At 44.4% G+C, this 12,361-nt stretch overlaps 1 long non-coding RNA gene across 1 annotated transcript in view; it reads right to left on the bottom strand.

Moving 5' to 3' along the window:
- Positions 1–846: 846 nt before the first annotated feature.
- LOC137525200 (uncharacterized) overlaps positions 847–12,361 on the bottom strand; it is a 95,193-nt gene continuing 83,678 nt past the window's right edge. Inside the window, exon 3 of the long non-coding RNA XR_011022891.1 lies at positions 847–1,361. This is a non-coding gene — a long non-coding RNA (uncharacterized lncRNA). The remainder of the gene's footprint in view (positions 1,362–12,361) is intronic.

Here is a 12,361-nt window from a genome sequence, read left to right as displayed (position 1 = left end):
GATGTCTGCCCCTTTCCATGTTAACAGGTAGGGAAAGGTCATTTTTGCCCTCCTCCCCCCCCCCCCACACACACACAAATTACCATCATTAGTAATGGCCCAAACATTACATTTTTGGTTCGCAAACGTAAATTTTCCACAAAAGTTTGAAAAGGTGGTGTAAGGGCTAGGCCTGGTTCACACTAGCAGACAAAATGCTGTGTTTAATGTGCTGCAAACAGCGAAAGTACACTTTGTGGACACACTGAACAGCAATATCACGAGATCAAAACACAGCCTTTAGAAGGGCTCCGGTTGTTAATGAAATCTGATAACGCTAAATATAGTTGTCAAGCTTTGTTAACGATAAATACCATTGTAAAAACAAAAGAAATAATAACGAAAAGATATTAACATTAAACATTGTTACGTAACTCAACAAAACAGCTTAACCCAACCCTACTCTCACACAGAACCCTCCCCTAATGGTGGCTAAAACCAACCACTCTGCTAGCGGCGCCTGACGCTAACCCCCCCCCCGGTGCCTAACCCTAACCACCCCCCTGGTGGTGCCTAACCATAATCACCCCCCCGGTGGTGCCTAACCCTAACCACCCCCCCGGTGGTGCCTAACCTTAACCAACCCCCAGTGGTGCCTAACCTTAACCACCCCCCGGTGGTGCCTAACCTTAACCACCCCGCCGGTGGTGCCTAACCCTAATCACCCACGTGGTGTTGCCTAAAACTAACCGGCGCCCAGGTGGTGCCTAACCCTAACCACCCCCCTGGTGGTGCCTAACCCTAATCACCCACGTGGTGTTGCCTAAAACTCACCGCCGCCCAGGTGGTGCCTAACCCTAACCACTCCCCTTGGTGTTGCCTAACCCTAACCACTCCCTCTGCAGAAACACCCTTTTACACATAGAAACAATAATATCTTTGATAACGTTAAATCTGTACATATTAACAAAATAATATGACAAAAACTATAATGTTGCAAGCTTCTAAAACAATAACTACTTCAAAAACTGTAATGTTGTAATGTTGTTAACGATATTTATCGGGGCGCCTTATTTTCATGCTTTTTTTGCCGTATTAACAATAATTGCATAAAAGTCTATGGCGGCGCCCTTTTCGCCCACACTCAGCCGGCGCCCTTTATTCCTGCTACCCTTGTAACATTCTTTCTTCTTTTATTATACCGATCCTGTGGCATCATTATCTTCCATATGCCTGGGTCCTTCATATAATAGTCTTCTGGATACTTCTTTCTTCTACCAACATTTTCATCTGTTAACTTCTATGTTCTGTAAATTACTTTTCTTCAAGTGTTCTGTTCTTATTTTCTTCTTTCTTCTAAAGTCTTGTTTGTCGCTTGTTGCCTTTCAATCATTTTTAGAACAGAAAAAAAAAATGGATTTAATGTGAAGGTCAAAATTGTGCCAAGCAAAGTAGTCCCAAATAATCAAAAATAAAAAAAGAAAGAAAGAAATCAGTCTCATTATTTTTCATACATCCTTATATCAGCAGACGACAGACAATTAGAACCCCCTGACCGTGCTTGCGTGGGGCTGACCGCGACGAGTCAGTGCAGGGGACCCAAACGTGTGGATACCACAACATTCATCAGATTTTTTTTTTTGTCACAAGTTGGCGGAAATTGATTTTTATTGTTTTTTTTCACAAAGTGTCATTTTCTGCTAACTTGTGACTAAAAATAAAATCTTCTATGAACTCACCATACTCCTAACGGAATACCTTTGGGTGTCTTCTTTCTAAAATGGGGTCATTTGTGGGGTTCCTATACTGCCCTGGCATTTTAGGGGCCCTAAACCGTGAGGAGTAGTCTTGAAACCAAATGTCGCAAAATGACCTGTGAAATCCTAAAGGTACTCATTGGACTTTGGGCCCCTTAGCGCACTTAGGGTGCAAAAAAGTGCCACACATGAATGACCTCAGACCCCCCCAGACCTTCCCCCCTGTGTACTGTATACATCTATTCTCCCCTGTAATCACCTGTCAATCACCTGTCATTCACCTGTCATTCACCCGTCAATCACCCGTCAATCACCCGTCAATCACCACCTGTCACTGCCACTTGTCAGATCAGACCCTAACCTGCCTCTTACGGGCATCTGATCACCCTCCCACACCATCAGATTGCCCCAGACCTACCCTCAGATCACCTCCAAAGTGCATTCTTTACATCTGTTCTGCCATCTAATCACCCACTGATCACCCATCAATCACCCATCAATCAGCCCATGTCACTGATACCCATCAGATTAGACCCCTATCTTCCCCTAGGGTACCCAATTGGGCAATCAGCACCCTGATGGTGTGGGTGGGTGATCAGATTGCCCGCAAGGGGCAGGTTAGGGGCTGATTGATGGGTGGCAGTGACAGGGGGTGATTGATGGGTGGCAGTGACAGGGGGTGATACAGGGAAGAACAGATGTAAATAATGCACAGCCGAATTGATAAGGGGGGGTCTGAGTGCAATCTGAGCGTGTGGGCGGGTGATTGGGTGCCCTCAAGGGGCAGATTAGGGTCTAATCTGATGGGTAACAGTGACAGGTGGTGATTGATGGGTGATTGATGGGTAATTAGTGGGTGTTTAGGGTAGAGAACAGATGTAAACAATGCACTTGGGAGGTGATCTGACGTCGGATCTGCGGGCGATCTATTGGTGTGGGTGGGTGATCAGATTGCCCGCAAGGGGCAGGTTAGGGGCTGATTGATGGGTGGCAGTGACAGGGGGTGATTGATGGGTGATTGACAGGTGATTGACAGGTGATCAGTGGGTTATTACAGGGGGGATAGAGGCATACAGTACACAGGGGGGGGGGGAATCTGAAGGGTGGGGGTGATCAGGAGGGAGCCGGGGGCAGTTTAGGGTTAAAAAAATAGCGTTGACAGATAGTGACAGGGAGTGATTGATGGGTGATTAGGGGGGTGACTGGGTGCAAACAGTGGTCTGGGGGGTGGGCAGGGGGGGGGGGGGTCTGAAGGGTGCTGTGGGCGATCAGAGGGCGGGGGGAGGGGGAAACCAGTGTGCTTGGGTGCAGACTAGGGTGGCTACAGCCTGCCCTGGTGGTTCCTCGAAAACTGGGACCACCAAGGCAGGAGGCAGCCTGTATAATAGGCTTTGTATACATTACAAAGCCTATTATACATATTGCGTGCGGCGATCCGGGTGCTAATAACCTGCCGGCGCTTCCGAGCGACTGGCGGGTTACAGCACGAGGGGGGCGGAGCCAGTCGCCGGCGGCTGATCGCGTCACGAATGACGCGATCGCCGCATAACCACGCCCACCGCTGCCACCGCCGATGGGTGTATTGCGGTCATTTGGGCCCAGCCCTTGTCGCCGCCCATCAGCTTAAGGCGGTCGGCAAGTGGTTAAAGAGACTCTGTAACAAAATTTTCAGCCTTAGTTCTTCTATCCTATAAGTTCCTTTGCCTGTTCTAATGTGCTCTGGCTTACTGCAGCCTTTCCTAATTGCACAGGGGCTGTGTTATCTCTGTTATATGATCTAATCTGTTTTCTTCTGTCAGCTCTGTCGGCTAAGGCTGGAATGTGTGGAATGTGCAGGGCTGCTTGTGATTGGATAGAAGCGATACACACCCTCTGCAGGCCCCCTGCAGGCTCTGTATGACTCACACACTCTGCTTATGTGAGCCTATCACAAGCTGGTTAGTTTGTTTGTAAACACTGCATAAAACTGTTAATTACAAGCCAGGATTGCAGCGGAGAGTGGCAGAAACAGCACAGAGGGGCCCAGGAGAACATAATGAATAGAATGGTATGCTTTTTGCTGTAAAAATTTTAGAGTACAGATTCTCTTTAAAGGACCACTATCGTGAAAAAAAAATAGCCAGTTCAAATCTAACAGAACCAACAGGTTTTGAGCCAGTCCATCTCGTCATGGGGGATTCTCAGGGTTTTCTTTGTTTTTAACAAACAGCATTTCCGGAACAGCAAAGTCTAACTGACAAAATAGTGTGCATGTGAGTAGGAAGGCTGGCTCGTATCTTACTATTTAGGCCGTTAAACTGCTGTTCAGGAAATGCTGTTGAAAACAAAGAAAACCCTGAGAATCCCCCATGAGGAGATGAACTGGCCTAAAACCTGTCAGTTCTGTCACTTTTTAACTGCCTACTTTTTTCGCGGTAGTGGTCCTTTAAAGAGAAACCGTAACCAAGAATTGAACTTCATCGCAATCAGTAGCTGATATCCCCTTTCCCCTGAGAAATCTACTCCTTTTCACAAACTTATCATCAGGGGGACCTACCTGTATGGCTGATAGTATGGGGAAACCCCTCCCACAGTGTGATGTCAGGACCATGGTTCTGCGCTCCAGCTTCCTGCACTTCAGTGTGCGGCTCACTGAGTCGCACTGACGTCATCTGGGCTGTACTACACAGGCGCAGAACTACAGCGTCTGTGCAGTACAGTCCGGATGACATCAGCGCAGCTCTGAGAGCCGCTCACACAGGCGCAGCGGACATCTTGCACCAAAGGGGACCCAGGACCACCAGCGGGGAGCACAGCTGCATAGGACGGGCATAGGATGGCTGGCAGAGGCTGGAGAAGGCCACAGGTAAGTGGATTTTTTTTATTTTTTATGTTCCCGGATGTTCTCGGATATGATTTGACCACTAACAATACAATTCGGTGAACGATTTTATACTAACGATGAACGATTAAGGCTCGTACACATGGACAACTATTCTGCCCAACTATTGTCCAAATTTGGTCTGTTGGATAGTGATGAGCACAAATTTCACGTAGTTGTAATTTTTCACCAAAATTGGCAAATACGATGCAAAATCGCTACGCGAAATGTCAGGAGAAATCGTAATTAATTTCACCTGTAATTTTCACGTAAAATTTATGCCAAATTTAGTTTTTTGGTGACTTGCTATTGCCACCAAAATTGCTACTATGTTAAGGAGAATAAAAGGCACAAGTCAAATTTTTTTTATTTTTTTTTTAAATGCAAAGGAAAATGTTTTTCAAAATTACTGTTTAATAACCATAACAGAAAAAGTACTGTTTAATAACCATTTTTCTTTTGTATTTTTAAAATCGTTTTAAAAAAAACGACAAGGTCTTCTTAAAAAATTATTTCTTGTACCCACTATTCTCCTTAAAACCCTCCTGGCGGTCTATTAAAAACCGCCCAGGGCTCGCTACATGATAGCCGCTGTCCAGCGGCATCCCCCCACCCGCTTCGATCTCCTCCAGCGATCTGCGATCAGGAAACCCCGTTTCCTGAGAACGGGATTTCCTGGAGGGCTCCCCCCGTCGCCATGGCGATGGGCGGGATGACGTCACAGACGTCATCGACGTCGTGATGTCAAAGGGAGTCCCGATCCACCCCTCAGCGCTGCCTGGCACTGATTGGCCTCATCTCCCGGGGAGCGAGGCTGCAGTGGTGTGGTGCTGAAGGACAGCTCCCCAGCACTAATGCCTCGCTCCACATCGCTGGCCACACAGGAGTATCGCTCAGCGAATACCTAGTATTCGCCTGAGTTATGCTCCTTTACGCAAGGACATCGCTCAGGTGAAACTGGCAATTGAATTTGCCGGTAAATCCTGAGCGATGTGAGGAGATAAGAAGCTTGCATGTTTTCAGCTTCTTATCTCCTCGAATTGCATATGGCCCATAATATAATGATAGAGAAGAAGATGATATAGAAGAAGATGATATAGAAGAAGAAGATGAAGAAGATATAGAAGAAGAAGAAGATATAGAAAACAAAGAAGAAGAAGATATAGAAGAAGAAGAAGAAGAAGATATAGAAGAAGAAGAAGAAGAAGATATAGAAGAAGAAGAAGAAGAAGATATAGAAGAAGAAGAAGAAGAAGATATAGAAGAAGAAGAAGAAGATATAGAAGAAGAAGAAGAAGATATAGAAGAAGAAGAAGAAGATATAGAAGAAGAAGAAGAAGAAGAAGAAGAAGAAGATATAGAAGAAGAAGAAGAAGAAGAAGAAGAAGAAGAAGAAGAAGAAGAAGAAGAAGAAGAAGAAGAAGAAGAAGAAGAAGAAGAAGAAGAAGAAGAAGAAGAAGAAGAAGAAGAAGAAGAAGAAGAAGAAGAAGAAGAAGAAGATATAGAAGAAGGAGAAGATATAGAAGAAGAAGATATAGAAGAAGATCTAAAAGAAGAAGGAGAAGAAGAAGATATAGAAGAAGATCTAGAAGAAGAAGAAGAAGATATAGAAGAGGATCTAGAAGAAGAAGAAGAAGATATAGAAGAAGAAGATATAGAAGAAGAAGAAGAAGATATAGAAGAAGAAGATATAGAAGAAGAAGAAGATATAGAAGAAGAAGATATAGAAGAAGAAGAAGAAGATGATACAGAAGAAGAAGAAGATATAGAAGAAGATCTAGAAGAAGAAGAAGTTATAAAAGAAGAAGAAGATATAGAAGAAGAAGAAGATATAGAAGAAGAAGAAGAAGATATAGAAGAAGAAGAAGATATAGAAGAAGAAGAAGATATAAAAGAAGAAGAAGATATAGAAGAAGAAGATGAAGACGACGTAAATGAATTCCAACAACCATTTTGGACACACCTTCTCATGCCAACACTTTTCATGAAGTTAATTTACTATTTTTGATACCTTTTTTATAACTACTACATCACCACATAATCACTTGATGTTTTTCTTCATAAAAAAGGTGGTTTCATGCATCATTGACCTCCAATACAAGTTTTGCAAGCAATTTAAGGCCAGCTCGAATATTTTACTCAAATACAGACTCGGATAGTGACGTCGGATATCCGAGGTCGAATCGGATATTCGATTAACTCGAATATCAAACTTCGAGTGAATTCGGATAGTTTACTATCCGAATTCGACCAAACTCGAATAGGATAATGAGGTATACGAGCAACACCGCACGAAATCAATTAAATGTCCAAATCGTAATTATATATGGACGTAACTGCAAAAATGTACGTGAAATTTTGTGAAATCAGAATTAGCTAATTACAATTATCACTACTGTTTGAGCATAGTTGGGCGTGTGTACGTTTGGCAAATGACTAGACGAACAACTGATAACAGGCGGTTTGCCCGATCCAACTGATGGTTCAACTCACATAACTGTACTTGTTGTGAATGCTGCTATACCGTGCAGTCCGTCATTCCATTTGCATGCACAGTATGTAAATGAGGTTAGTTGTTTAGTTGATTTGGCCATGTGGAAATACAGGTCGTGTCAAACAGGTTGATGTGCGGTTAGTCATGTCGACAAGTTGGTCGTGCGCTTTGTTGGACTTGTCAACGAGCCTTTAAAGCAGAGGTGTCAAACTCAAATACAAAGTCGGACGAAATTAAACACTGGGACCAAGTCGGGGGCCAACCTTAATGTCTACTGGCCACCTCCCTCCCTTATAAAGTTCCCTGGTGTCAACTGTCCCCCCTTCTTCCCTCCTCTTTATAGTTGCCGAGTATCCAATGCCCCCCCCCCCCCACACACACACACACACATCCACACCTCACACCCCTAAACAGTTCCTTGGTGTTTATAGCTTTTCCCCTAATTCCCCATATGGCTTAACTTGCCCGGTGGTTTAGAGTGGGACAAATATAATGCAAAGTGAAGAAACTATTTGAGGGCTAAATTTGATGGCTCTGAGGGCCAGATTTGGCCCACAGGGCCAGAGTTTGCAAAAAACAAATTTACAGTGTGCTTTAGCTGCTCTAATGGATGTTACCGGTATATCAGTGGCATTTTTCTGAACTGTTTTATGCCATGTCTTTATACTAGGTGGTTAGTTATTTCGATTCCCCAAAATTTGGCCCTAGACTGTGGCAGGGACATCATATTGGAAGACCTAGTTTTTTCCCTGAAATTAAGACACTGTCTTATATTAATTTTACCTCCAAAGATGTGCTAGGGCTTATTTTCAGGGGTAGTAAAGGTGATCGGTCAGCACACTAGCTTCTCAATAAGCATAGTTTATTTCCAAATCACATGTCAACACTATAGTTAACAATTATTTCAGGGCCACTCAGTGTTCCCTTCTTCAGAACAGTGCAGACAAACAGTTTTTTTCAGGGAGGGCTTATATTTCTGACGCTATGTTAGTGTATGGGGAGGTGTGCAGTCTCTTACCGCAACTCCCTTGTGGCTGTGTCCCCCTCCATTCACCTGTAAACAGCTCCAGTAACACCAGATAGCGTATCTAAGCCCTGTGTTTACACAAATATAAACAAATAATAAACACTTGGTTCTGTTTCTATTTTTAGAGCACATTAACTCTGTATCTCCATCTTGTGGCCAAAAAGTAAAACCCCATCCAAATACCCTATTATACACCTACCCATAGAAAAATGAAATACATTTTCATTATTTTTAAACACCCTTGGATGTCAAGTGGTTAACATAGTCGGCATTCTTTGACCTGGTCACCACACATGTGATGTATGCTGGGTCGGCTCCATGACTGCGTTCCCTTTCGTCATAATCAATGTGTGTCGGGGATGCATCAGCGCACGCACATTGGTTATGACGAAAGGGAGCATGATCACGGATCTGTCTCAACATACCGCACACGTGCGGTGACCAGGAGGGGGGGACAGCCACAAGGAAGGTGCGGTAAGAGACTGCACACCTCCCCATACACTAACATAGCATCTGATTTTCTACCAGTATACAGCTAGGGCTTATTTTCGGGGGTAGGCTTATTTTCAGGAAAAAAATGGTAGTTGTATGATGTACACTGGGGGCCCTTTCACACTGGTGTGGTGCGTTGCGGCAAAATGCCACTTTGCCACTGCAGCCTAATGTAAATTTATGGGGAAGTTCATACTTCCCACGTTGCAGTACGCTGCGCTGGAAGTGCCCAAATTAACGCTAGTGCAGAACTACGTTATCGTGTAGAACCTGCAGCGATCTGCGTCGGCCCAAAAGTCATGTTAATCCACAAGTCTCACCAGCACACCACAAGTTGAAGCGCACCTTTTATTGTGCCAGTTCCCACAATATTCCAACAATTGTTTCGGGGGCCACGCAGGGTCCCCCTTTATCAAGGCATGTGGCTGACCCTGCGTGGCCCCCGAAACAATTGTTGGAATATTGTGGAAACTGGCACAATAAAAGGTGCGCTTTAACTTGTGGTGTGCTGGTGAGACTTGTGGATTGATTCGATGTGTGGTACTGCCTATACCACGTCACCAAGCACCCCGGAAATCTGATGGTGGATGGTGTGCCTGCTTCATCTGGAAAATACCAAAAGTCATGTTAGTCTATGGCAACGTGACTTCTTTTTAAAAAGTTGGCTTTACGACATCGCGGCACACATGCGCAGAATATTTTTATATGTTTCCGTGTACTTCTGCATACCCGAAGCAGGAAGTGACTGGCCGCAAGCGTGCATAACTTCCTGCTTGCCAGATTGCCAGACAGGGAACACCGTGTACTAATGCCGTGTTCCCTAAAGGCTTGGTTTTGGCAATGCGATGCGGTGCGGCAGAAGTGGCACATTGCTACCACCAGTTTCCAATGTGAAACCAGCCTGTCTGTACAACACTGTGGAAAATGCACCACTGGCAGTGCTATTTAACGGCATCACAATGACTCCAAAAGTTTCCGTTCGAGACATAACAATAATCTCAAACAGTGAAATATTTATTTTTATTGGCCTTTCTGATTTCTTCTATTTTTTTCTGTCGGTTTCTCAGCTTATTTTTGTGAAGCAAACCAATTTTTTTTTCTGAAAAAAATTTAAAAAAAAAAAAAAAGTTTTAAAGAAGAATAAACTTCAAACTTATGTCAAGAGCGAATAGCTAATTAAAGAAAATATTTGAGTATCTCCACCCTCCCCTTTCTCCGACATGAAGTATCTCCTTGATAAAAGGGTTGCCTAATTATGCATTTTAATTTGATTTACAAAGAGGTGTTAAATTTTAAACACATCAGAATTACATTGGTGAGAGTTCATTAGCATGCGCACCTGACGAGAGCGGCTCACGGAATAACAGAATCTCTGAATCTCATCAAATGATCCTGGATAAATGTAAAATGACATACTGTGATTTAAAGTACCGTATATATTTGCATATAAGCCGACCGACATGTAAACCGAGGTGCCCACTTTTCCCTCAGAAACCAGGAAAAAGTTATTGACTCGCTTATAAGCCCCTCCCCCAGTATAGCCTCCTCCCCAGTAGCCTGATGTGCCTCCAGTACAAGTCAGCCCTTCTTCCCGTAGCCAGATGTGCCCCAAGGATGATACAGCTGTCTTAAGATGTCATAGATATGAGACACAAAGATTGCCACACAGGAAGAATCCCCGATCATTGCACCGCTGACACGTTGCTTGCACGCTACGCTCCACAAGCCAGGGGACACAGGTAGTATTAAGCAGCGCACTCTGCACATCATGCTGCAGTGGATGGGGGCCATGGACACAGCATGGAACCAGCTGGTGAGAGCAGGATCACTAGTGCACAGTCCTTATGCTCCTCTGCCAGTAACAATCCTGCTCCACCATCCGGTCTGCTCCACTGACTCGCATATAAGCCGAGGGGGTAACTTTCAGCACATTTTTGTGCTGAAAAATTTGGCTTATACACAAGTATATGCAGTATTAGTATGTTTAAGCTCTCATTAAAGTGGGACTACACGCAAAAGTATTGTTTTTTTTTGGCTCTAATGCATTAAACACAATAGAAAATGAATATTAAACACTATAAGACTACCCTGATGTCATTCCAATGCATATTTATACCTCAATGGGCTTGATTCACAAAGCGGTGCTAACCTACTTAGCACGTCTAAAGTCTTTAGACATGCTAACCAGGGTGCTAAGTAGGTTAGCACCGGATTTCTCAATTGATTAACCTACTTAGCACCCTGGTTAGCATGTCTAAAGACTTTAGACGTGCTAAGTAGGTTAGCAGCGCTTTGTGAATCAAGCCCAATGAAGCTTACTGATATAATTTTCTGCTGCAGGACAAATTATTAGATTGATGCCTAATTAAATAATTAGTGAGCAAATAAAAGAGAGAAAGTTATCCAGGTGTGTCAAGCTTAAATACAAAGTATACCTTTCCTGGTAAATGAGACCTTCCATCCCTCTAATCAACATTGTTGCTTGCCTCTGCATCTACTCTTAGGGCTTGTTCACACTGAGGGCGCTTTTGGCTTTTTTTAAGCGGCGGCGATTTTCAAAATCGCCCTAAAAGTGCTTGTGCAATAAATTCGCTATGAGAGTGTACACATATGAACCGATCCGCTCACCAAAGTGCTGCCTGTACCATTTTTAGAGCATTTTGCCTAAATTGAAAGGTATAGGGAAATCACAAAGTGCTTGAAAAAGCACTTTGTATATTTCCCCAGCACTTTTAAGAATAAATACATTGTATCTATTTTTTTCTGGGTCAAAGAGTTCACTTCCTGACTGACGTCATGGAGTGAGAAAACCAATCGCTCTGCAAAAGTGCTTAGAAAAGCGCTTTACAAAAAATCACAACGCGCAGATAAGCACTGGGAGGCGCTAAAAAAAAATCACAAAATGCTGGCATCAGTGATTTCGATTTTAGATGTTAACAAGGCCTTAAACTGCAATGCACCTCCTGTTTCTTGAGTGGTCTTTGTGCTGCATAGATGTTTGGCACGATGAGCGCCAATAAGACCGTCTTTGCGACCAGCTGGAACATTTCTCCTGGCAGTTGAAGATTTACCAATGTATTAATAGGAAGGTATGTTCTACAGGGTTCATTGCCACACCATGGACACATGGCCAAAAGTCACTAGGCCTTGATTTTGTGGTATGCACTCCCAGCCTTTAGGATGGATTTGTCAATTCATCCACCACAAGCAACAACACCAACAATTACTCTGTATGCAGTGGCGTAACAATAGGCCCTGCTGCCCATGCAGGGGGGGTTGCCTCTTCTCCATCCATGCTCCCTGTCTTCATCCCTGCTGGCAACCTCTTCTCCATCCATGCTCCCTGTCTTCATCCCCGCTGGCTGCCTCTTCTCCATCCATGCTCCTTGTCTTCACCCCCTGCTGGCTGCCTCTTCTCCATCCATGCTCCCTGTCTTTATCCTTGCTGGCTGCCTCTTCTCCATCCATGCTCCCTGTCTTCACCCCCTGCTGGCTGCCTCTTCTCCATCCATGCTCCCTGTCTTTATCCTCGCTGGCTGCCTCTTCTCCATCCATGCTCCCTGTCTTCACCCCCTGCTGGCTGCCTCTTCTCCATCCTTGCTCCCTGTCTTCATCCCCGCTGGCTGCCTCTTCTCCATCCATTCTCCCTGTCTTCACCCCCGCTGGTTGCCTCTTCTCCATCCATTCTCCCTGTCTTCATCCCCGCTGGCTGCCTCTTCTCCATCCATGCTCCCTGTCTTCATCCCCACTGG

This window comes from Hyperolius riggenbachi, chromosome 7 (genome assembly GCF_040937935.1).
Source record: "Hyperolius riggenbachi isolate aHypRig1 chromosome 7, aHypRig1.pri, whole genome shotgun sequence".
Classification (NCBI taxonomy): Eukaryota; Metazoa; Chordata; class Amphibia; order Anura; family Hyperoliidae; genus Hyperolius; species Hyperolius riggenbachi.
The sequence above is the reverse complement of the archived record's forward strand: the minus strand, read 5'-3'. Positions and strand labels throughout refer to the sequence as shown.